The 12,367-nt window shown below is 41.7% G+C and overlaps 1 protein-coding gene across 1 annotated transcript in view; it reads left to right on the plus strand.

Annotated features, from left to right (window-relative positions):
- The window catches only part of CHD6 (chromodomain helicase DNA binding protein 6), a 196,989-nt gene that overhangs the window by 58,681 nt on the left and 125,941 nt on the right, over nucleotides 1-12,367 (plus strand). The window contains exon 3 of the mRNA XM_054979661.1: nucleotides 5,237-5,377. The gene's annotated coding sequence lies outside the window, so the exon portion shown is untranslated. The remainder of the gene's footprint in view (nucleotides 1-5,236; nucleotides 5,378-12,367) is intronic.

The raw sequence follows: 12,367 nt of genomic DNA on the forward strand, positions 1-12,367 counted from the left end.
CCAGGTTAATTTGTTAAACAAAACTAATTTGTGTCTTATGGCACGTTGCCCCGTCATACAGAGTGGTAGTTATTGACATGCAGTTATTATACCGTTGCTTAATCTTTATATGTTGTAAAAGCAACATACACTTTTAAGCTTTCTAAGCCATCTTGAACTTTTGAATGTGGGATGGCATACCTCTATGTGTGCATTTAAACAAACCTTTGTATTAGTAATGGTTTTGCTTTATGTCTCATTTGTATTAGAATAATTTTATCATCCTCATGGTACCTGCTTGTTGGTTATGGAAGAGTTTGAACTTCCCAGTTTAAAATCCAGGATTGTGTTGAGTAATTGAAGTCTAATTCTCTGGTGCTCCTGTGCCTAGACCACTGTGAATTAGAACTTGATCAGACTTGGAAGTTCTGCATCAAGTTCTATGCACAAGGGGAAGTGGGAGGGTCGAGGGCTCACTGTGTGCACAGCAATATGTGTTTGTGCAAAGTTAGAGCTTAATTTCACTTTGTTGTGAGGTCTGACTATAGCCCATCTCGCATTTCTCCCCCCCCCCCAATTTAAAACAGCAAATTGGAAGTCTCAAAGACTCTGAAATAAAATAAGTCATCTGAATGAAGACTTAACACTTTCTGGGCTGATGCAATCCTGTAAATGTTGGATGGCCTTATAGCCTGGTATAAGCTTGATTTTAAAAAGGCCGAGAAATTGCCTAGTGCATTTGTTCCAGGAAGCTTAGGCAATCATTTCCCTTTTTCTGATGTATCCCTCTGGGTTCCCTACCTCCACCTTTCTCTGCCTTTCCTTGGGAATTATTTCCATAACTGATCCCCCCCCTCCCCACAAGTATGGCAGTAATGAATCCCATATTTTGTATGCATGGAAGAATTTGACCTGCAGAAAACTCCCAGGGTGCTGTGCCCAACTAGTCCGATGCTTTCTAAGCAGCTTGTTGCCTCTGCTGTGTGGTGTTTATAGTATTCTTTTGTCACATGGCTTTTGCCTCTTAGCTACGGAGCTGCTGTGCGACAGTAATGAGCTTGGCTCAAGAAAACGGAAGACACAGAAGAGCTCTTTGTTGCTCATGGAAATAGCATTGCTGCAGTATTTCTGTCTTGGTTGAGCTTGTTTTAAGAGATCTTAAGAGAGATCATCTGCAGATGAAGGGTATCTAGTTAGAATATTGTGATAAATTCTGCAAGGGGTGACTTCAGCTGATTCAGAATTCAGCGGCAAGGCTGTTAACTGTTACAAACAGGGATGAACATAATGTGGCAAGCTTGGCTACCCGCTTGTTTCTAGATACAATTCAGAAGGCACGTTTTGCCTATAAAGCTCCTAGGGATCTGGGACTGGGATTTTTCAAAAACCACCTGCTCTCATATGAACCTGTCCACTTATTCAGGCATTTATTAGTGGCCCATCTTTGAGTGTCCCCTACATTTGGGGATGATGTGAATGGCTACCAGGAATAGAGAGCAGATCACCCTGATGAAGTGTGTGTGAAACACATAGGATTGTCAGGGATGGATTAAAATTAATTCTCCTGCTGTACCAGTTGTATCTTGTTGTTTGTTCTATATTTGGTGCGGCCCTCCTTTTCTTGCTACCAGAAATAGTGCTGTTATTTATTTTTAAACATTTCCATGTTATCTTTTCACCCAGCTTAGGATCCCCAAGGTGGCGGCGAATGGTCAAAATGTTAGAACAAGCTTTTAAAGACACACATATATAATAAACAATTAAAAACAACAATGAAACAAAACACAAACAGGAAAAAAGGTCCTGTGCCAATGAAACAGACAAGTCTTCACCTATTGGCGGAAGACAGTGATAGAAGGGAATAGACTAATGTGACACTAATGTGACACTGAGAGATCTGTCTTTTGGTGCTACACCTCTGAAGATGCCAGCCACAGCTGCTGGCGAAACGTCAGGAATTACAATGCCAAGACTACGGCAATACAGCCTGGAAAATCCACAACAACCAGAAATAGACTAATCTTCCTGGGGAAGAAATTCCATAATTTTGGTGCCATGACCAGGAAGGCCCTTTCTCAGATTGCCACTCATCTAGCCTCAAATGCCAATGGCACGCAAACAAGGGCCCCTCAAGATGACTGCCATGGTTGGGAAGGTTCACATGGGAGTAGCCAGTCCTAAGGTATGTTGGTCCCTGGTCATAATCATCTTTGAAGGTCAATACTGGCAGCCTGTCTTGGGCCCCGAAGCTGATTGGGAGTGTAGGTGAAAGAAGACTGAATCAATATGGCCCCCCAAACCCACTCCAGTCAATATTCTGGCTGCTGCATTCTGTGCCAGCTGTAGTTTCTGAACACTTCAAGGGCAGCACCATGCAGAGTACATTGCAGTAGTCTTAACATAGATGTTGAACTCTCTCCTTGTGTTCATTTGACTTGATGTATTTTCTGATTAGAGATGTGAAGGCCTGTAAAAAAAGCCCAGAGCAGTTAGGGAGAAGTTCTTTCCCAAGGACTTTTTCCAATGGAAAAACTGGAAATTTGAGGGACCACTGGAAAAACCTCCTATAAAATATTTTCTCCTTTGGAATTATGGTATTACTTCGAGACAATATTTTTTCTCTCACACTGAATTAAAATAAAGGTTTTTATGTAAGGCAGTCTGCCATATAAGATAATGATCACTCCCCATGTATACTGTAGGCATATACAGTATGTTTACAAGGTTATGCATATTGTTTAAATATGATTATTTTGTCCAGAATTGATTTGCTGTAATGGGGATGGTAACACACAAGTTCAGTGTTATAAAGTTTAACTTCATGTCCAAATATATTGCTAGATGGCTTGTGATGATTTGAGACTAACACAGTTCACAAGTTGATGTGAACGCATGTATAATCTGTGAACAGGGTACACTAATTGTTCTTTATATGTGAGTTGAGTAATTCTCATGTTACTGTCAACACATGTACGGCTGAATGTGTGATACAAACCCTGCACTTATCCTTGTACTTGTCTCTGGTATCATTTGTAAAGCGAATGTGTTTTGGCGCTTTCTTTCAAACTGTACAGGCATGATGTATGTACATTCACTGTAACATGTGAACAGGGTTAGATTCTGTACAAATAACCTTCTTTCCTTTCCTACAAAGGATTGAATCCAGTTATCTGTCACTGGAAGAAAGCTGACAATTATGGATTATCTCCCCTTCCCCCTGCAGTTCCTTCTATTCCTGGGAAAGTTGATTTCCTGGGGGTGGTACCTGCCATGTGGGTTGGTGAACTGCAGTGATCCTTGTACAAGCAGATTTCTAACCCATTATTTCTATTTTCTGTTTTCAATGTTGATTTTTCTTACCTCTCAGATGGAAAAACTAAGATATGTATGCTCAGGATGCAGCAGTTTATAGCTCTCTCTGTCTGGTACTAGGTATATTCTCACTTTTGCTTATAAAAAAGGAAGGCTTTGCTGCTTTGAAATGTTATAAATTTGCCAAATAGTACATTTTTATATGTTAACATAAATTGTGTCTTATGTTACTAAAGCAGTAAAATAAGTTTTAGGCTCCATGAGAAAGTAATTCTTGCAAATATTTAACTTTCCCTCAATATTTCCATTTTTTTCTTGGGAAGGGGGGATGGAGAAACCAGTCCCCCAATTGTTTTACATAGCTTCAAAGTTCTAGAAATTTTACATTTCAATTTCAGATGTTGTGTTCAGTTTAGTATAGACATAATTGGTTAGATTAATGGATTTGGGCATCTTTAGATGTTTTATTTTGTTGTTGTTAGTCATTGCCCTTTTTGTGGTGTGCTGATTTAATTTATGTTGTACGTCATTTTGTGCTGTTTGAAAAAAAATCTTGAAAGGTAGCATAAAAAATACCTTAAATCAAACTATGGTTTTGGCTCTCTTTGGGTTTTGTTTGCAAGAAGTGCCCTCCCTGGTGCCTGCAGAAACTGGGTTGCCCATAGAATTGCCTACAACCTAGAGAAAAAAAGTCTTTGGTGTGTGGAAATGAGAAGGTGACTCTTTTCATGGCGTGGAAATACGTAGCATCACCTACATTAAGTCTCTGTTAATGGGATAGGGTGGGAGGGAAGGCAGCATGGTGTAGCCTAATCTTCTCAGACCTTGAGGGCTAAGCAGAGTCGTGCTTGGATGGGCAACCACCAAGGAGGAATCTGCAGAGGGAGGCAATGTTAAGCTGCCTCTTGTTTCTCACTTGCCTTGAAAGTCCGTTGCTGGGGTCATCTTAAGTCCATTGTTACTTGACAGTCGCAGCACATACATATGTGCAAAGGGACAGGACACTCTTTCTCCAGGCTGTAGGCAAGTCTGGTTGACCAAGCAATTTCCCCAATGTTTCTCAGTGCACTTCTTACTTCTGTGTAGCTGTACTCTGATGTTTCTGAGGAGCACTGGTTTTTGTTAGTGCTGTGGGACTGGGCTGATTTCGCTTCTGAGAAACTGACGAGAGCTGAAGCTTGAAGTTGGAAAGACTTTGTTTTTGGCCCTTCTCTAGGCTATGTGGTTCATGAGTCAGGTTAATGCAACCCCCAAGAGAGATTGATCTATTCACGGGTGAACTTGGAGTTCATTGCTCTGCAGCTCAAGATGAAATGGGGACGAAACTCTCTTGGGGGCTGCAATATCTAGTATGATTTTGCGTGTTATTTTAATAGCAGGAAGGTGTGATAGAAATGCTTCATTTTTTAAAAAACACTTCAAAGAGCCTAGACCATCAGTTGCCTATTCTTGTTTCTGAATATTACGTACTGAGATTGCCATGGGCTAATGGCCACAGTTAGTGACTTTTTGCTTCCTCTGTGTAGGATTTATTAATATCCTTTGTCCTTGATACATTGTTGTTAGCTGTTTGAAATGTGTCTTGTAGTTGTAGCTGTAGTTTTCAAGACTTATTACAAAGCATCCCTGACCTGTTCCTTGGGTATTTGAGAGATTTATATTCTCTATGCCATGCTATGTTTAATGCAGTGAGAAAAAACCTATATTGTTATGTTGACATTGTATCACTGTAGGTGCTGTAGTAGGGATGCCAGCTAAGCCCATGAGAGGACAGCACTCCGCAGTAATAAGCTGGGGTCCTTTTTCTCAACATGTGTTCTCTAATGCTTTATTATTTTAATATTTATAATAGTAGCAGTAGTCATCATCATCATCATCATCATCAAGATTCTATTTTCTTTTCTTTGTTGACCCTCAATGTCTTCTATGTCCTCCTTCCCTTCAGGATGCTGAAATAAGAACGTCTAGGATCATACTTCAGAGAGTCCATATTCTTTTCAGTCCTCTCCAACTGAGCAATATCCCTCATCCTTCTCCTTTCTACAGCCCTCCTGGGGTTCCTGGCAATGTATTGTTCCTGGGGAAGGTAGGTGTATTTTCTTTCTTTGTGTGCTTATGTGTCTCTGCATATAGGTATATATGCCAAGGGCAGAAAGTAATCTCCAGCTGTAGCCCATTCTTTCCCCCTCTACATTAATCTTTTTACTTCCCACAAAGTGGGAAGGGATATCTAGTTAAGTGTCAGGGCAAATATTTTGATTGAAATAAAGGTCTGGTTTCTATGCCTTGCACCTCATGGCCATATTACACACATGCTTTATGACAGTAAACCCAGGTTTGCTACCGACTAGATACTCAACAAAGAGCTGCAGTCATTTATGGGTCTCTTGATAAGAGTACGTGTATGATAAATGTTTTTACTGTATTAACACTTTACTTTTAAAGTACACCTAACTAGTATTATGTATGCAGTCACCCTCAAAAGGATCTCAGTTTGCAAGGTTTGGAATAGTTCTGCTTAATGCACTGGAGAGTTGCTGCTTATTGAATTCAGTGGTATTATGTTAGATGGACTGTAAAGCACGTGATCCTTATGCTGTTGGTTCATTACATTGACCACAGTGGATGGGCAGTAGGTTCAGGACTGACAAAAGAAATACTCCTTTACTCAACAAGTTATTAAAATGTGGAATTCAGAGGATGCAATGATGGCCTCAAGCATAGATAGCTTTAAAAGGGGATTAGGCAGATTCACAGAGTCTAGGCCTATCAGTGGCTACTAGCCATGGTGACTAAAGGGAACCTCCACATTTAGAGGCAGTAAACTTGTGAATACCAGAGCCAGGAGGCATCACCAGGGGAAGGCATTGGTTTCAATGCCCTCCAGAATAACTGGTTGGCCACCGAGTGACCCAGGATGCTGGACTAGATGGACTATTGGTCTGATCCAGCAGATCCCTTCTTAAATTCTTATAGAAGGGTGAATGTACGTGTGTGCTTTCATGTGCTTGTATCTGTAGCTCTTGCCGAATTTTGCCTATCTCTTTTTTCCTCAAGAGACAGAACGATCTGGTTTTAAATCAACAGGTTTATCATTGCAGTTTTATTCCTTGGGAGAAATTAGGGCGAGTTCTAAACTATTATAGCTTCAGGGTTGCCTTATTGTACTTGAGAGGGAAGGTGCGAGATGGTGAGTGGAGGAAAGTTAGAGGTGCCTTTCCTGGCTGAGAAAATTCCCTTAGCCAAAAAGTTCCCTCAAAATGACCTGATAACGGCCGCTGCCACTTAGTGACGCCTGAGAACGTCTAGACTGACCTGCTGAGAAGGTGTCCTTCTAGCTCAGCACTAGACCAATAAAGAAGTAACATGGTGTAAACAGTGGAAAATGCTTTATAGCAAACTATATAGGATCTGTGCAGACTAACACGTAGGGAAAAGATTAAGAGAAATATCCTAGTGAAATATACTGTACTAGACTATGCTAAAAATGTCTTAATAAAAAGAGATAAAAAAGATGATTGGAGTCCAAAATGGTTTGGAAAAGGGGGACAAACACCAAACGGGGGAGGAAGAAAATAAGTTCCTTTCTCCCTGATTGGACAGTGGGAATCACCTAAGATGTCCTCCTTTCCTCAGAGGAGAAGGCCCTTTCACAGTAAGTGTCCAAAGGTCCGATCTCACCACACACAGACTTTCAAATAAAAAAGCAGTGAAGTTGATTAATCTAGACTGTACACATTACCTAGGCTCCTTAGAGTATGTACAGAGTTTCTTGCAGTACCACGACAATGGAGACATCCTTAATCCCTGCCCAACATTCTTAGGGTTACCACATTTCATATAGTTTCAGATGGAGACAAAGGAAGATCCAGAATTTCCAGATATTATGGGTAATGGAATCTGACCTAAGCCAGTCTCTTCTGTAAGACTGACTGACTGGCCGATAACTGCCTTTTTCAAAAGGTGGAGGAAGCTACAAGGGGTTCGGCCATACTGGACTTGATATTAACCAACAGGGAAGAATTGGTAGATGAGATGAAGGTGGTGGGGACTTTAGGGGGAAGTGACCATGTCCTTCTTGAATTCCATTTGCTGTGGGGAGCCAAGGAAGTTCGTAGCCAGACTCGTAGGTTAGATTTTCGTAGGGCCAACTTCGATGAACTCAGAGGCTTGATGAGAGTCATTCCATGGGGGAGTGTGCTGGAAGGAAAAGGAGTGAGTGAAGGGTGGGCCATTCTCAAACATGAGCTTTTGCAAGCTCAAGCCTTCACTATCCCAGCAAGACGGAAACATGGTAAGGGCTCCAAGAAACCGATGTGGATGCACAGAGAGCTCCAGAATAAGCTAAGGGAGAAAAAGGAAATGTTCAGGAAATGGAGAGAAGGACAGACCTCTAAAGAGGAGTATATGAGGGTTACTAGGTACTGCAGATCAGCCATCAGAGAGGCCAAAGCTCAGTACGAGCTGGGTCTGGCCAGGAGGGCTCGCTACAACAAGAAAAACTTCTACAGATATGTGAGAAGCAAACGCAAGGTAAAAGAGGCAATTGGACCACTGTTGGGAGTAGATGGAGAAACTCTGATGCAGGACAGAGAAAAAGCAGACAGGCTTAATGACTTTTTTGCCTCTGTTTTCTCCCTGAAGAACTCAGGCACATCTAGAGATAGTAGAAAATGTGGCAGGACACCTGAGTGGCTACTTGACATTGACAGAGAGGTAGTGGAGAGGCATCTGGCTGCACTGGATGAATACAAATCCCCTGGGCCGGATGGGGTGCACCCAAGAGTGCTGAAAGAACTTTCCAGAGAACTTGCAGAACCCCTGTCCATCATCTTCAAGGCCTCCTGGAGGACTGGGGATGTGCCACAAGATTGGAGAAGAGCGAATGTTATCCCAATCTTTAAGAAAGGGAGGAAGGATGACCCGGGAAACTACAGGCCAGTGAGTCTGACTTCTGTTGCTGGGAAGATATTAGAACAGATTTTAAAGGGATCAATCTGTAAGCATCTGAAGGACCGCTCAGTGATCCGGGGAAGTCAGCATGGTTTTGTTCCTAACAGATCCTGCCAGACCAACTTGGTTTCCTTCTTTGATCGAGTGACCAGCTTACTGGATCGGGGGAACTCTGTTGACGTGATTTATCTGGATTTCAGTAAAGCTTTTGATAAGGTCCCCCATGACATTCTGATGGGCAAACTGGAAGACTGTGGAGTAGACTATAGGACAGTTCGGTGGATAGGGAACTGGTTGGAGGACCGCACTCAAAGAGTGGTGGTCAACGGCGTTTCATCAGATTGGAGGGAGGCGTCCAGTGGGGTGCCGCAGGGCTCGGTTTTGGGCCCGGTACTTTTCAATATTTTTATCAATAATCTGGATGAAGGAGTGGAAGGGCTGCTCATTAAATTTGCTGATGATACCAAATTGGGAGGGGTAGCAAACACCCAAGAAGATAGAATTAAAATTCAACAAGACCTGAATACTCTGGAGAAGTGGGCAGCTGTGAATAGGATGCAATTCAACAAAGACAAGTGCACAGTATTACATCTGGGCCACAAAAATGAGAAGCACAAATACTGGATGGGGGATACACTTCTGGGCAGTAGTATATGTGAAAGGGATCTTGGGGTAAGAGTGGACTGTAAACTGAATATGAGCAGTCAGTGTGATGCGGTGGCAAAAAAGGCTAATTCAATCCTGGGTTGTATCAAGGGGGCCATAGCATCAAAATCGCAGGAGGTCATAGCTCCTCTCTATACTGCCTTGGTCAGGCCACACCTGGAGTACTGTGTGCAGTTCTGGAGGCCTCACTTCAAAAAGGATGTGGACAAAATCGAGAGGGTGCAGAGGAGAGCGACGAGGATGATCAGGGGTCTGGAGACTGAGCCCTACGAGGAAAGGCTGAGGGCCTTGGGAATGTTTAGTTTGGAGAAGAGGAGGTTGAGGGGGGACATGATTGCTCTCTTTAAATATTTGAAAGGATGTCATTTGGAGGAGGGCAAAGAGCTGTTCCAGTTGGCAGCAGAGGGTAGGACGCAAAGCAGTGGGCTAAAACTACATGCACAAAGGTACCGACTGGATATTAGGAAAAACTTTTTCACCGTCAGAGTAGTTCAAAAGTGGAATCAGCTGCCTAGGGAGGTGGTGAGCTCCCCCTCACTGGCAGTTTTCAAGAAGAGGCTGGATGAATACTTGTCAGAGATGCTTTAGGCTGATCCTGCACTGGGCAGGGGGTTGGACTAGATGGTCTGTATGGCCCCTTCCAACTCTATGATTCTATGATTCTATTCTATTCTATGATTTAGCCAATCCTGTTTAAATCCCAATCTTTGATGTCAAAGGCTAATGTAAATCCCAGTGGTCCCAAGATTCCATATCCTTTCTGAGTCATATTGAAGTTAGGGGGTTTCTGTCAGATGGTGGTACTATATGTGGTTGAGAAGACACGTGTACCCTAGACATATGTTTGCATGAATGGCACACTTCTGCTTTTTACTTGGGTCCAGATTTATTTTAGGGATGCTGAGCATAAGAGGAAAGCTTGTCTTTTGTCTTTGCTCTCCCGTTTTCTGAAGGAACTGCTGGTTTTGGATTTAACACTCTGGTATGAGGGGAGTTGCACACACTCACACACACTACTAAGGGATGTTTAAAACAAAGGGACGAAGATCTGAGGCAGGCTTGGAATTGAAAACAGAGGCTAGAATTTAACAGAATAATCAGGAATAGTTTATTGTGCAGAAATATGGTTCATGTACGCAGTCAAAGTAATATTCATGTTCATGTCCCCAAGAGCATGCAACTATTTCAAAGGCTTACAAAATAAATGTTGCTTTTGTAATGTGTAACTCCTGGGGAGGAAGGAGAATAAATCAAAGATTTTACTTATCCAATTCTATGCAGAGAGGTCTTCTCAGGGGGAAGGAGAAATTTAGGTGAAGTCAGAGGCATTCAACTGTCTGTCAGATCACAAGAGTTTTCTCATAGACCACATGAGAATTGTTGTGATTGGACAAACCGTTGAGCTTTTTCTAACATGCAATTCCATTTACCTTTGAGAATTCTCTCTTTTTCCCTCTCCCGTTTTTGTCCAGGAAAAGTTGCAAACGATAAACAAAAATGCCTCTCCCAAGTTATTTCTGAATATTTTGGGGATTAATCAGGCAGGATCAGCAACACAAGTTTATCTGAGAATCCCAATATTGGTTAAAATTCTGGAATATGCCCAAAAAATACTATTACGGTATTTTCCAGGTTTATTTTCAAACCCAATAAACCGAATCACACACCCTTATTGGGCAGTCCGATGGTGGTGACAATATTTGGTATTACTTTTAGAAGAGGAGGCATTGATTGTTTATTCAGAAGATAATTGCAGACAAGGTTGTTCCCAGTGTGTTTAAAACATTATAGTATTGAACACAAGTTAAAAAAATCAGAAGAATCTAAAATTAGCAGCTCAAAGCAGAATAAAGGCAGTTCTAAAAATACCAATAACACTTTGAAATAATAAAAGCTGCAGATATTGTCACGAGCAGACTAAAGAATTACACCTGTGATGCCCAAAGGTGGTTATGGTTAGTGATGGTTGTTTGTAAATTGTTTCTAAAATCTAAGTGATGCAGTGTTTCCGTGAGAAATCTTTTTCTCTCTTCAAGTTTTTTATGTCTTGTTTTTTTCTCAGGTCAGCTTTTGTTAGTGTTTCCTTTTTATTTTTCTTAGAGATACTTATTTTCTTTCTTCTCAGCTACTGTAAAATGTAAGTTTAGTTTAGTTTAGTTTATTAGGTGTTTAACCTGCCCTCCCCACAAGTGGGCTCAGGATGGGGTACAACAGTCATAAAATACAATTGCATAACAAATTTTACAATAAAATTCAGCAATTAAAATCATATATATACAAAAACCTCCGATGGTTGGCTACACGAGCTGTACTCGAATACCGGAGACTGGTGGCAGGCTCAATGATGGTCCTGACACTGGCCTCAGCCCTAAGCCTGGTGGAACATCTCCGTCTTACAGGCCCGCCGAAATGATACAAGATCCTGGTGGGCCTGAGAGTCCTCAGACAGAGAGTTCCACCAGGTTGGGGCCAGGACCGAAAAGGCCCTAGCCCTGGCTGAGGCCGAACGAGCCTCCCTAGCGCTAGGGATCACCAGTAAGTTCTTACCCGCTGAACAAAGCGCTCTCTGGGGCACATACGGGGAGAGATGGTCCCTCAGGTATGCTGGTCCCAATCTGTTTAGGGCTTTAAAGGTTAAAACCTTTAAGGAATGACTTAGTGAATGGTTTGGGAGCTCCTGATGCGGCAGCATTGTTGAAACTAAACAAGTGTAGACCTTATTGTCGGGATTGGAGAGTGTTAAGGTACTCGAGTTTTCTAAAAGGAAGAGCAGTTTATAAGCACAGTGTAATAAATATCAGGATATAGTTGGTGCTAGTGTTGTGCATGGTGTTTTCCAGTTAAAGTAGTAGTGAATAATGTTTCTTCTTCTTCTCCAGGTATTCAGAAAGTTGAGGGTGGTGGGCATGCTAGATACTTAACTTCAATCTATGGGTGAACAAATTTTTTGTACAAGCTTTACAGGTCCATGGGATAAACTTTTAAGTGCTCCTGGTTATCTGAGAATGAAGCACTATTATCTTTATCCTGTGTGAGTAGGAGCTATTACCTGTAAGTGTAGTGGTTTCTTCTCAAATTCATAGTTGCATTTATTTATTTGTTTATTTATTTATTTATGAATGAGATTAGTACTATCAGTATCATGTACAATCAGTATCAAGTATTCAAAAACATAGTGACACTAGTCCCTTTTAACAAAACCAGCAAAGAATCAGGCAGTCATTCCAGAACTAACAAACGTATTACAGTGCTTGCTTAAGTCACAGCTTTAAGTTTTGGTTGTTTATTTTTATTTATACCTTGTTTTTCCTCCCCTATGAGGGCATTAAGCACCTTACACCATTGCTCTCCTTTCGTCTATTTTATCCTCATGCCAACCCTATGAGGTAGGTCAGGCAGAGAGAGAGAGTACCTGGTCCAGGGTGATTCCACCAAGCTTCCATATCAGGGTGAGGAT

Source organism: Eublepharis macularius, chromosome 5, assembly GCF_028583425.1.
Source record: "Eublepharis macularius isolate TG4126 chromosome 5, MPM_Emac_v1.0, whole genome shotgun sequence".
NCBI classification, from domain to species: Eukaryota; Metazoa; Chordata; class Lepidosauria; order Squamata; family Eublepharidae; genus Eublepharis; species Eublepharis macularius.